General features: G+C 46.8%; 1 protein-coding gene across 5 annotated transcripts in view; it reads right to left on the bottom strand.

The window, feature by feature from the left end:
- DGKD (diacylglycerol kinase delta) overlaps positions 1-13,511 on the bottom strand; it is a 113,978-nt gene that overhangs the window by 50,818 nt on the left and 49,649 nt on the right. Inside the window, exon 1 of one of the 5 annotated variants that reach the window (XM_059393748.1) lies at positions 6,411-6,435. The exons of the other annotated variants lie outside the window; for them this stretch is intronic. The gene's annotated coding sequence lies outside the window, so the exon portion shown is untranslated. Of the gene's footprint in view, positions 1-6,410; positions 6,436-13,511 lie in introns of those variants that run through there. 5 annotated transcript variants of the gene reach the window in all.

Genomic DNA, 13,511 nt, shown 5'->3' with positions numbered 1-13,511 from the left:
TGTCAGATTTGCAGATCCAGAAAATAATAAAAGTAACAAGCAGACTTCTGCTTCCAGCAAGAAGTTTAGACATACTTTTTCCTATTCCTCTGGCTAAGTACAACTAAAACCCTGGACATTAGATATTTTAAAATATGAGAAGAAGACAACTCTGGGGGCACCTGGGTGATTTGGTGGGTTCAAGGCTCTGCCTTCAGCTCAGGTCATGATCCCAGGGTCCCGGGATCGAGCCCCACATCGGGCTCTCTGCTTAGCAGGGAGCCTGCTTCCCCCTCTCTCTGCCTGCCTCTCTGCCTACCTGTGATCTGTCAAATAAATAAATAAATATCTTTAAAAATTAAAAAAAAAAGTTTAAAAAAATAAATAAAAATAAAAATATGAGAAGACTCTGAAAGGTAGATAGAAGAAGGCAGAGAAACTGGGCCTCAGGGCCTCAGAATGACACACAACAGAGCTCCTGGGGTGTCCACTGGCCTCAAGCATCCTAGAGCGGAGATGAGGAAGCCAGCAGCCAGAAAGAGTTAAAACGCCAAAAACCTACTCGCTCTCTCTCTAGCCATGGGCGGCAGGCTAACAAGGCAGAAATCAATAGAAGAGTTGCAAATAACCACTGTATTCCAGCCAAATACCACAGAACACACTGGCCCTCACCCCCACCGTGCCAAGCAGAAACGAGGCGCACCACCCCACTGTGTAGTGTCCAGAGAAGGCCAAGTAGAAATGTCCATCCCCACAGGCCACACCCCAGTGGTGTCAGAGCATGTATGGAGACAAATAAGCATGAGAAGTATTCTACCTCAGTAGCCAGTAAGGAAATGCCGATTAAAATACAATGCACTATTACTATACACCTACTAAATGGCTTAAAATAAGAAACAGTGACAACACCAAGTGCTGGAGAGGATATGGAGAAACTAGCTCACATTTTTGGTGGGCATATAAAATCGTACAGCCACTCTGCCAAACAGTTTGTTGGGAAATTTCTTTTTTTTTTCTTTTTTAAGATTTTATTTATTTGTCAGAGAGAGAGAGGGAAAGAGAGGGAGAGAGAGCAAGCATAGGCAGACAGAATGGCAGGCTGAGGCAGAGGGAGAAGCAGGCTCCCTGCCGAGCAAGGAGCCCAATGTGGGATTCGATCCCAGGACACTGGGATCATGACCTGAGCCGAAGGCAGCTGCTTAACCAACTGAGCCACCCAGGCATCCCGTTGGGAAATTTCTTAAATAAGCAAACATGTAGCTACCATATGACCCAGCAATTCCATTCCTGGGCATTCATCCCAAAGAAACGAAGACTTGCCCATGAATGTTCATAGCAGCTTTATCTGCAATCACCAAAAACCGGAAACAACCCAGGTGTCCTTTAGCAGCAAGTAACTAAACACACTGTGGCACACCCATTCCACAGAATACCACTCAGGAAGGAAAAGCAGCAACTATCGTACACACAGCAACCTGGGTGGAGATCCAGGGAGTTAGGCTGAGTGAAAAAAAGCCCATCCCCAAAGGTTACTTACCATACATTCCCACTTATACAGCATTCCTGAGATAATGAAATTACAAAAAGAACAGATTAGTGGTTGCCAGGGGTTAAAGAAGGGAGTGGGTGTGGATAAAAATGGCAACCTGGGGATCCTTGTCCAGATGGAAACATTCTGGTTCTTGACTGTATCAATGTCAACATCCTGGTGGTGATGTGGTACCACAGTTTCCCAAAACATTACCACTATGGGAAACTGGTAGAGAACACAAAGGATCTCTGTATTATTTCAATTCCATATGAATCTACAATGATCTTAAACGGCTTAATTAGAAATAAGTAACCACAATCAACTTTCTATATCTAATATGTTTAAATTGGGAAAATAGGGAGTAACTCCAGAACAATGTGGTATTTCTTAAGGACAAGGGCATCGATGGTCTCCCCCGGCACAAATTAAAAGTGTAATCTTATCTTGTTAAAGTCATTTGTAGGCAGTGCAGACTCATGAGCCACCTGATCTACTAAGGAAATATGCGGACACACTTTGGTGCACATACTCTAAGAAATCCTAGTCAGGTCCTCTCCATACACCTGAGTCCAAGTAAGCACACGAGGGTCACGGAGCTCTGCTACTGGGCTGTGACCTGACCTCTGCTACTGGCTTGGTACCTGAGCCTGCAGGAGAGAGCACCAGAAATAGCAGGATGCATTCCTATACACAACAGTGCTTGAAAATTCAATGAAGGTGCATCTCATGTCAGCCACGGAGGAAGGATATCAGAACCACAGGTCCTGCCCTCGCACCGCACACTTCCTGGATGGGCCAACCCCAGCAGCTGTCGCAGGTACAAGCGGGACAGACCCGAAACAAGTGGAAGACAAGCTGCCCCCCAGCTCCAGATCCACAGATCCCACTGCCAACCAGAGAGCCCCCTTGGGGTACCGCTCCCACATTCAGACGTGTCCTTCCGCAAATAATCCCCCCACAGGCCAGCTTCTCCTCTCCCATGCTTAACCTTCATGTCTGGGCTCCAAATTCTTCCCTTCTTCTCAGAAGTAAATTCAGGCAGCTTTCACTTAACAAACCAACAAGACCCCTGCTCCTAGGGAGCTCTCATTCGAATGCAGACAGGAAATGAATACTAAATACTACCATGAAGTAAATTTCATAGTACGGAGAGTAGTGACCAGTGACAAATCTACGGAAAAAAGAAAGATCAGAAAAAGGAGATTAGGGTCAACAGACCCTTTTCCTCATTGGGAAAGACTGGAAGGACATGGGAGGAAATGAGTGGGCCACAGCCTAAAGCAGAAGCACAGCTGGCAGCTAGAGCCAAGGGAATCAGGGGAGAGGAGCCAGGGATGACCTTGGAGAAGCAAAAGGCCACAGTGTGTCATGCAGGCACCACTAAGAACTTTGGCCTTTATGCCAGTTGAAATGGGGAGCTGTGGTGCTCTTGAACAGAAGGTCCATATCTGACTTGGGTTTAAAAAGCATCGTTCTTGGAACACCCAGTTGGCTCAGTTGGCTAAGCGTCTGCTTTGCCTCAGGTTGTGATCCCAACGTCCTCCTGCGTCAGGCTCTCTGCTCAGTGGGGAGCCTGCTTCTCCCTCTGCCTGCTGCTCCCCCTGCTCATGCTCTCTCTCTCTCTCTCTGACAAATCAAGTCTTTTAAAGAAAACATAACAATAAAAAGCATTCTGATTGCTTTATGGAAAAGAGAACATAAGGGGTAGGGCAGAAGTCAGTATCCTTTGGGGAGGGTGCTCAGCTTTCCCATCGAGAGAGAAGGGAAGGGGAGCAGCCAGCATGCACTCTTGAGTGTCCTGAAGGCAACAGGGTTTCAGGACAGACTGGATGGGGTATGGGACAAAGAGGAGCCAACAACTACCCCTTGAACAGCTGGAGAGATGGAGCTGCCATCCTGGGATGAAGAAGGCTGTGAACAGGCCTTGCAGTTAGGGGACGGGTTTGTAGCTCAAAATTTTGGACATGCTGAGGTTGAAGTGTCTATCAAAATCTCAACCATGCCCAACGTCTTCTCTCAACCATGGGGACTTCACCTTGCCATAAGTCTGGCTGCATTAAAAAAAGAAATGAAAGGGGCACCTGGGTGGCTCAGTCGGTTAAGCATCGGACTCTTGATTTCGGTTCAACTCATGATCTCAGGATTGTGAGATCAAGCCCTGAATCGGGCCTCATCCTGAGTGCGGAGCCTGCCTAAGGTCCTCTACCTCTGCCCTTCCCTGCCCCCTTTCTCTCTGAAAGAAAGAGATGAGATCACTCATAAGTTACCACTGCTGGTGGTAGTTTAAAAAAATTAAGTTTTAGGAGAGCCTGGGCGGCTGAGTGGGTTAAGCCTCTGCCTTCGACTCAGATCATGATCTCAGGGTCCTGGGATCCACGCCCACATCGGGCTCTCTGCTCAGCAGGGATCCTACTTGCCCCTCCCACTCTGCTTGCCTCTCTGCCTACCTGTGATCTCTCTCGCTCTTTCAAAAAAATAAATAAAATCTTTTTTAAAAAAATTAAGTTTTAGGGGCACCTGGGTGGCTCAGTGGGTTAAAGCCTCTGCCTTCGGCTAAGGTCATGATCCCAGGGTCCTGGGATCAAGCCCCGCATCAGGCTCTCTGCTCAGCAGGGAGCCTGCTTCCTCCTCTCTCTCTGCCTGCCTCTCTGCCTACTTGTGATCTCTGCCTGTCAAATAAATAAATATAATCTTTTTTTAAAAAAATAAGTTTTAGAGAGCAATCCCACAATATTTCATCATGCTGAAGATGTTCACACCTGACAATTCAACACGTAGGAATACACTCTAGAGAAACTCATGCCCGTGTGCCCAGGAAGGTGAGTATAAGAACTGCAGTGCTTTTTATAATAGTCAAAGCTGGGAAGATACAAGTCAACAGTGGGACACTCTGGACACTGTACCACTACTTAAGCCACAAACTAACAACCAAGCACTGGGACCCTTCGACAAGCACTGTACTTGGAAAAAGTTCTGAGGTTCATGTCCCACTCCCCAGAAATTCTGATCTAATTCCAGGAATCAGAAATCAGTCACTTTTAACCTTGAACTACTTAAGTGAAGACAGTGGTATCCACACAGGTAGATCCTGGAAACACAATGCTGGGTGAGAACAGCAAGCTGCGGAAGATGTATACAGTATGACACCATTTCCTCAAAATTGTGAACCTGGCCAAATACTCTGGTGTTGCTTATGCCTACATAAGGGGGGAGAGAAAGGATTTAAAAAAAAAGGGGGGGGGGCAAACAAACAGTAAATAGCAAACTCAGAACAGCAGTGACTCTGAGGAGGGAGGGCTAGAGGGTTAGCAGGATCCAGAATACAAAGAACTTCCAAGTAGATCCATACTGTTTTGTTCTCTGGCTGCACAGGGTACATAGTTGTTCATTGTGTTACTTTTTGAATCCCTGAAATATTTAATAATTTTTTAATGGCAAACATTTTAGCACAAAAATATGCTAAAATACTCATCAGAGCTTGAGACACACATAGCATGTCCTATATTTACAGTTTACAGTTTACTGCATGTATCCAGGTGAAAATACAGCTGTACCAGTAGGTACAGCTTATAGTAACTTACAGTTTATAGTCTAGCCTTATAGAAGGTAACAGGTCAGCCTGTAACCATGCCCGCAGACAGATTCTGCTGGTAAAATGGGGGGAGCCGGAACGTGGTGCAGTGTTTCCACACCCCACTCACCCACACAGTGCCCTCCTCCAGGGGCTCCCACGGCTGCCACACACTCAGCTGCCTCTGCTGGCTACTATGCATTTCATGACAGGCACAAACTATTCCTAATTTGCCTCTCCAATTTCTCATCCTCAAGTACATTCCTGCACGCTAAAAAACTGGTGGAGTGTGTGAAAGAAAGTAAGGCCGCTGGCTTATAGGGGAAGGGACTGGTGGGACTGCTGAGAAGGAAGCTTTTAGAGACTAACCGAAAACCTCTCCAACACACTCCATTCCGTGAAGCATCAGCGTGGCAGTCACAGGAAGTTAGTATCAAACCATAGAAACTTCCTTTCTGAGGTCTACTGAAGCACACAGAGATGCATGTCCTGTGGCTGGAGGATAAGCCAGCTCAGTAAGTCTGGGTGAGGGTACAGGGTGTCCGGCACAGAGGGGCAAGACAGCACACCAGTTATGACAGAGATATCAGGGAGCCAGTGGTACGAATGACCTGTCTCTAGGCCTCGGTTTCTTAACCCCCAAAAAGAGTAGCAGCACCTGTCCCCTGGTGTCATTCTCAGGGTGAAGAAGGTAGGCCATGACTGCCACCAGTGGCAGGCGCCATCCCCCGCTGTCCTACAACAGGAAGGCGCAGGCTGGGCCGTAGGCCAGCACAGGTCAGTGTGTGCACAGCAGTACATGAGAGCGAATGGCTGGCTCCCCGGCTGCTGGACAGCAGGGCACAGGGCACACCGAGCAGCCCATGTGGGCACCTGGTCAGCAGCTGCCTGAAATACTCCCCGCCACCACACCTCTCTGCAGTGCTTCAAAGAAGGAGTGAGTGTGCTCCAGCTGAACAGACCATCTCCCCGCCCCGAAGTGCCTGCCCTGGGGATGGGGGGGGGGGGGGTAATCTCTCCTGCAACAAAGTTCAGACAACGGAAATTCACCATAGGGAAGTTGATCTGATCTGCAGGCTTTCTGTCTGACCAGGCGGGGACCAAAGATTTTTCTAGCAAGTGGGAGGGAAGTCACATCACCAAGCCTGTGGCTTTAAAAATCCTAGCCTTCCACCCCTAAGAAACACAAGACAAAAATCATCGCTTCCAGAAACGCTTACAATAATCTTCCATTTCTTCCACTCACTTCATTTTAAAACCTTACACTTCAACTGCTTTCCCCCACAGCTTCACATAGCCCCATTGCCCACCAACACCTAGAACTCTTACCTGCCGCTCTCCCCTCTTGCAGAACATTTTCCAACTCCTCAAAATGGATCAGAATTGAAGTGGCCCAGCAAAAACAAAAATCGAGTTTTAAAATCGATGTACAACACCCTGTGTGTCACCGGAGACCAGAGACACTGGAGTAACAAATCAGAACTTCGAAGTTGAGTCATTGACCAAAAGAGGACCAAAGGGACAGCGTCCGGGCAGGATTAGGAACCTGGAAATACTAAGCTAAATATAGCTCCCCCCAGCCTGTGGGACTCGGAAAGGTGGCCAAGAATAAGTATCTGGAGTGTTTGGTAATTCCTGTCATTTCCTGTTACTCACATCCTGCTGTTCTGATGCTGCCCCAAACACTGTGTTCGCCACACACAGATCCCTACCTTGAAGCCCCCCGAGACCCAGACTATTCAAAACAGCTGGGATGTGCATAGACAACAGACTTCCTCACAGAGGGCCATACCAAACACAAAAATAACACCATATAAACAAGCACCAGGAGGTCCCTGGGCAAAAGTAGCCCCAGAATACAGGGTCAGACCCCTAGGAACCCCACTGCATGTGTCCCGACCACCAGAGGAGCCCAGGAAGGAACTGCTGCCAGGGCACTTCTCTCTAAAGCTGGGGCCATCTCCAGTCTCGGGGCAGCTTTGAAGGAAAAAGGGGATCCCCACCCCCACAATGATTCTGCCTGCCCATAGGGTAAGCACCTCCACCCCACCCCAGCTCCCAACCATCCTGAGGAGACCGATCCCCAGGAACATAGGACATTCAGGTAGGGAGCAAAGCCAACTAGGCCAGAGGCCAAAATCACTGTAATCCATCAGAGGACAGATTTTTAAAAGGAAAGAAAAAGCAAGATGAAGCAAAAAGGAAAAGCTATACCTAAAACCGAAATGTGACAAAAATATTTGGGATTATTGATCTAGTCAATATTTCTACAGTACTTTATTAACCTTTGGAATGTGCTCAACATGTAAAATCTTAGAGATTATAGGTGACCCTGAGCAGGGTGCTGGAAGCAGACAGCCCCTGGCAGGGGAAGGAGGGGGAATGCCAACAACGAGCACCCCAGGTGTAGAGGTGGTGCCCCACACTGCATCTCCCCCACAGCAGGCAGGAAACGAGAAGCTGATCCACAGAGGGCAAAACTCAACGTTCCTCCAACAGTGAAGCACTATAAATAACCCAACCCTCCAAAGCACACAACGGAAAACCATGCAGCCAAATTTTACAAGTGCAATGTCAGCGTGTACTCATGGACACAGATGTTCATAATATAATGCATTACTTTTATGTTCATTTTTTTTTTAAATGTAGACTCTATGCCCAACGTGGAGCCCAATATGGGGTTTGAACTCACGATCCTGAGATACGACCTGAGCTTAACCAGCTGAGTCATCCAGGCGCCCCCATAATATAATGCATTTTATTTATTTATTTTTAAAAGACTTTATTTATTTGACAAAGAGATAGCACAAGCAAGCAGAGTAGCAGGCAGGGAGAAACAGGCTCTCCACTGAGCAGGGAGCCTGATGCGGGGTTCGATCCCAGGACATTGGGATAATGACCTGAGCTGAAGGAAGACACTTAACCGAATGAGCCACCCAGGCGCCCCCAATATAATGCATTTTAAAAGCAGGTCACACATGAGTATATATTAATGATCCCACTGTTATACTATTTACAGATATTCATAGGAAAACACCTACCAAACCATTTGCCTCTATCACAGCTTTCAACCTTAGCACTACTGACATTTTCAGCCAAACAATTCTTTGCTGTCCCCTACAGCACTATGGGGTGCTGAACAGCGTTCCTGACACACCAGTAGCAGAGACACCACCAACTCTAGCCCCCACATGTCAAACCAAAGTGTCTTCAACTGCCAAATGTCTTCTATCCAAGTGGCAAATGCCACCTTCCTATTCCCCGCCCCATTCCCTCCCATGATTGAGAACCACAGGTCTCTATAATAGTGTCTATATTTGGGATCTCAGTGATAAGACTTTTGAGTGTTTTTTACATGTTATTTGTATAAAAAAGTCAGTATTATGCCAACCTTAGCATGAGTAAAACATTACAGGCGTTTTGCTATAAGGCAGTTTTTTTTAGTTGCTACAAAGTTTTATATTCAGAAAAAAAATAAAGAAGTCTCATGGGGAAGGATGAGCTGGGGCAGACACTCAAAACCCTTTCAAGTCTGTAACCAAGCATTGGAAACAACAGCAATAGAAGTACAAGTTTTTTAATTTTATAAGGAACTACTAAAGTGAATACAGGAAATACTACAGTGAATACAGAACTTTACCTTTTATCTTTTTTTCAAGATATATTTATTTGAGAAAAAAAGCGATGGAGCAGGGAGAGAAGGAGAGAGAGAATCTCAAGCAGACGCCCCGCTGAGCCCAGAGGCCCACGCAATGTGGAGCTCAAGGTCATGATCCCAAGATCAAGACCTGAGCCGAAATCAAGAGTCAGACATCTCTCTGATGAAGCCACCGACATGCCCCAGAACTTTACCTTTTAAAAAAGTGAGGGAGCTTGATGGATGGGAGGGAGTCTGCGTCTGAGCGAGACTAGCAAAATGCACAAAGATCTCAGATGGAATAAGTAATTCCCAGGCAGAGTCCCAAGGCCCCAGAAGCTCAGGGCTGTGCTCCTCCTGGGCTGGCCCCGTCCTGGAGAATGATGGCCCCTTTCAGAGGCTGCGCCAGTGCACGTGAGGCAGAAACACAGCCGCAGAAAGGGCAGTGACTGCATCTGGCTACCACACAGAGGGAAAAATTAGCTCCAAGTCATTAGTTCAAGCACTAGGATCATTATTATCCCAGTGATAATGGAATCTAAATTAAAAGTGCCCTGGCAGTGGTCTTGAAGGGATGTGGAGATGGAGGGAGCATGATGGGAATACTTTAACAGTCTCAAATCTGGCCACTCCCATGCTGTCACAATCCGTCTGTTTTTCTCTGGGATTATGTGATGCCAAATCTGCACACAGCCAAGGGCATCTACAGTAACACCACAGTCAACAAGTATTGGGAAAGGAAGAGAAGAGACATAAGCAGCCTCTACAGCCCAATGTCAGCCATGCACTTTTCTGATCACTGAAGGTCAAACTGATCAGGCAGTTAAGACTTCCCAGAGCAAAGAACACGTGCATCCTCTGGCTTGCCAGGTGTCCGCCCTCGGGACAAAGGCTCATGCACACCTTGACTAACGAGCTTATCTCAAGGATGTGTGCACATCAAACACTTCCAGTGCTTAAGTAAACCAGGGACTAGCTACCAAGCAACAGTAGAGGCAGTCAGAAAAGAGACAAACACCTCACTAGGGGAAAACAAGGCTGACAAAGAATTTTGGAAAGGGTGTATTACATCACATTACTGCATTAAACAAAAATGAGACTGAAAGGGCAGGACACACAGCATGGAAAACTGGAAGCTGGTATCTCAGGTGGTGAGACCGAATGGCTTTTCTCTTCTTTTGGTTGGTTTTCTGTATTTTCCACATTTAAAAAAAAAAAAAAAAAAAAAGTGTTTTAAAATACATCTCTGCCTTTTTCTTCTTCTTCTTTTTTTTTTTTAATCTACAAACTCAACATCCAGGACAAAAAAACTAACAGCTGCCTATGCAATTAGCTTCTTCCCCTTCTGCCTTCCAGAATGGCCCTGCTGTTCCAGGTAGCCCCCTGCTCAGCCTGGCTACCAGTGCACTTCCCACAGCTCCCGCAGCTCTGGGACAGCACTGGGGGAGCTCCCAGGAAAGCTCTTTGAAAAGACAGAACAGCACTGGCCACCCCTGCCCTGGCCTACCTCCTTCCTGCGGCTCCTGCAGCCAGCAGCTAGCTCCACGAGGGGACCCTCAGAGAGAAAGCTGGGTCTCTGCCAACCGCGGAGCTCCACACTGGCCCCAGACTGCTGGCCCCTGGTCTTTTCAAGGACAAATAAACAAATCTCTACCTTATTTAAACCACTGTTACCTATGTTTCCTGTTCAACACCCCAAACCTAACCTTGAGACACCACCCTCATCATCACAGACCGAGGCACAGAAATGGAATCTTCTTTCTCTTCCAGGTCAATAACTTGATTTCTCCATTAACTAGAACTGAAAACTCCCAACTCAAATGGGCAGCAACACCAAGGGAGCTTGATTTAATAGAGTAACAGTGAGGTTGAAATAATAACACTGAAAATCAAATCTGAGGACATAAGTCAGAGCCATACAAACTCTACAATCTGCCCCCTATTCGTTAAAGAAAGTTTTATGGGAGCATAGTCATTCCTGTACATACTGTGTCCAACTGCTACATACGGCCAGAGAGACCCCATCGCTCACAAAGACTAAAATATCTGGACTTCTGTAGAAGTCTGCTGCTAACCTCGGATAGATAAATTAGTGCTCACATGTATCTCAGGAGGAGCATAAAGAGAATTTGATGTGAAGGGGTTAAATGCAATGCATTACAAAAAAAGATGGAATTTGCACCTTGTCCCTTCTCTCTGCCTCAGGCTCCACAAGGAAGGGGGCCTCCATTCTGTTCCCAGAGGAACCCCTGAGCACCTACAGGTAGTACTTGCTCAATGAATTCTCACAGAATTGAAACACGTCCCACTTACATGAAGGGTCAGTCCCTGAGCATTTTAGGGTGAAAACCCTCGTGGCCATGGAACACAGCACAGTGATGTATCCTTGAGCATAACTCCCCTCACACACCCTGTCCCCACCTCACAGGGAATATTTCCAGGTGGTTTACCCAGCGCACTAAGGAGTGCCATGTTCTCCCACTTTCTTATGACTCAGTCTGGGAGCCACGCTGCCTGGGAAAGACCACGCTCCACAACACGGTGACATGTGTGAGCATATGCTCAAGTCTGGCTCGCAACAAAGCAGGAGGCCAGTGGGAACAGAATCAGAGGCAGGGGTCCTGTCCACCCCTTCCTGTGTACCCCATGTCCCTCCCCTCCCAGGCAATCCACCATGCAAGATGATAGGGGCAGCCATCTCCTCCCCTCCGGGACTAACTCTGAGGAAAACAGTTTCAGACATCTGACCAACACGATGAAGGTTTCACATCTCATGGTCATGATGCAAAGCTGGAGGAAGAGGAGGGGACAAAGACGCTATATGTGAGCCCTTGTTCCTCACAACCCATGGTTGTCAAGTGGCCCTGCTGAGGTTCGGCCGGAAGCTGAGGTCACAGACTCACACACCCCTATGACTGGATGACCATGTGCCCCAACCCCATTTCATACATTAGGAAACAGACACCCAGAGAGGACAGGTGATTCCCCAAGGCCACTCCCCACTGCTGTAGGAGGCAGAGCAGTGACCAGAAGACAGCTGGCCAACTGGTCCCCTCCAGCACACGATGTGGTCTGTGGACCCCTGCTTGAGGGATGGAGTTTCTGACCCACGTGTTCTAGAAGAGCTGCTGAGTGCCGGCAGGGGCTCAGGAAGGAGACAGGACCACGAGGAGCACTGCTGATGTGTACAGCTCCCACTCCCTGCAGCTGCTGGAGGTGCAAAGACCCAACCCCTGAGACACAAAGGAGGGAGGGGGAACTAGACCTTTCTAGATGCCAGGGACCCGAACAGAGTCATGTCCTCTCAGAGATGCCCAGTCCAAATCACACTGTCCTTTCTAACTCCCTAAGTGACAAATGTACTTGGTCCAGCATGGTCATTTGTAAGCGATCCAGGAAAGGACATCTCAGACCACATTCCCAGTAAGCAGGTAAATCATACACAACGTCAACTGCCTTCTGGGATAATCTTGCCCCATGTATATAACCCCCCCTTCCAAACCTAAACAAATTTATCCCTTTCCTCTAACCAAGCTTCCTGTATTCCTCTGGTATTTCAAGTATATTTCAAAACTGAAAAGAAGTCATTCCAACCACAGGATTTAACATTTTAAAAAACCAAAACAGAAAAAGGGTTGAAAATACTTTTTTCCCTTGGCAAGTCCTGACTCAGAGGGTCTGTCTACCAGAGCTGTGGACACATCACCGGGCATCTGAACAGCCACTGTGGGAGGACAAGGCATGCGGGCTGGCTGAGGCAGGCTGGCCTGACTCAGGAGCCACCTCCCTTTGTCATGGCACAGCTATGACACAGTCCCATGTGGATGGAGAAGACAGGAAAGCTTCCCAAAGATGCCAAGTGACAGACACACAGCAACTATGAGCCAGTTACCCCAACAGATATTTATAGAATGCCTACTTTGTGCCTGGCATAGCTCCGGGACGCTGGAATAGAGAGTGAGTCAGTAAGCCCCAGGACACCCCTTTTCTCATAAAGCTTACCCCTCTCCCTCCAACAGACAGAAATCAGAGGATGAGAGAAAGGGTGCATATAATGTTAATGTTGACAAAAGAAAGAGAAAACCTAAATAGCCTATATCCATTAAAAATTTTAACTTATGGGGGCCCCAGGTGGCTCAGTCAGTGGGCACCCAACTCTTCATCTCAGCTCAGGTCTCGATCTCAGGGTTGTAAGTTTGAGCCCTGCGTTGCACTTCATGCTGGATGTGGAGCCTACTTAAAAAAAAAAAAAATCAAAAAGTTTTAATTTGATTAAAAAATGTCAAAAAGTACTATCAAAAATCTCCACCCACCCCCCAAAAATCTCCACACCAAGTTCACTGGTAAATTTTAGCAAGAATTTAAGAAAGAAATAACACCAAACTTTATCGAAAAAAAAGAGGGGAGAACAATGATATCCCCCCCTTCTGTTACAATGCTAGTTTATGTTTTATAAAGCCAAATTAACCTAAGCACTAATACCCAACAAAAGTAAAAGGAAAGGGAAAACTACAGACAAATATCTCTCATGGATATGGATGCAAAAATCCCTAACAAAGTAACAGCAAGTTGAATTTAACAGTAAAGAGAGTAGTATGAGGAAGTAAGGTTCGTATCAAGAATACAAGGTGGGTTTAACACTTGAAAACCAATTTCATTTGCCCTTTAACAAAATTAAGGGAAAAACAAACATATGATCACTTCAGTAGATGCAGAAAAGTATCTGACAACATTCAATACCCATTCATAATAAACATTCTCAGCAAAGAAGAAAATCCTCAAACTGATAAAGG

Source organism: Mustela nigripes, chromosome 3, assembly GCF_022355385.1.
Source record: "Mustela nigripes isolate SB6536 chromosome 3, MUSNIG.SB6536, whole genome shotgun sequence".
In the NCBI taxonomy this organism is placed as follows: domain Eukaryota; kingdom Metazoa; phylum Chordata; class Mammalia; order Carnivora; family Mustelidae; genus Mustela; species Mustela nigripes.
Note: the sequence above shows the minus strand (reverse complement) of the source record. Positions and strands in the feature narration are given on the sequence as shown.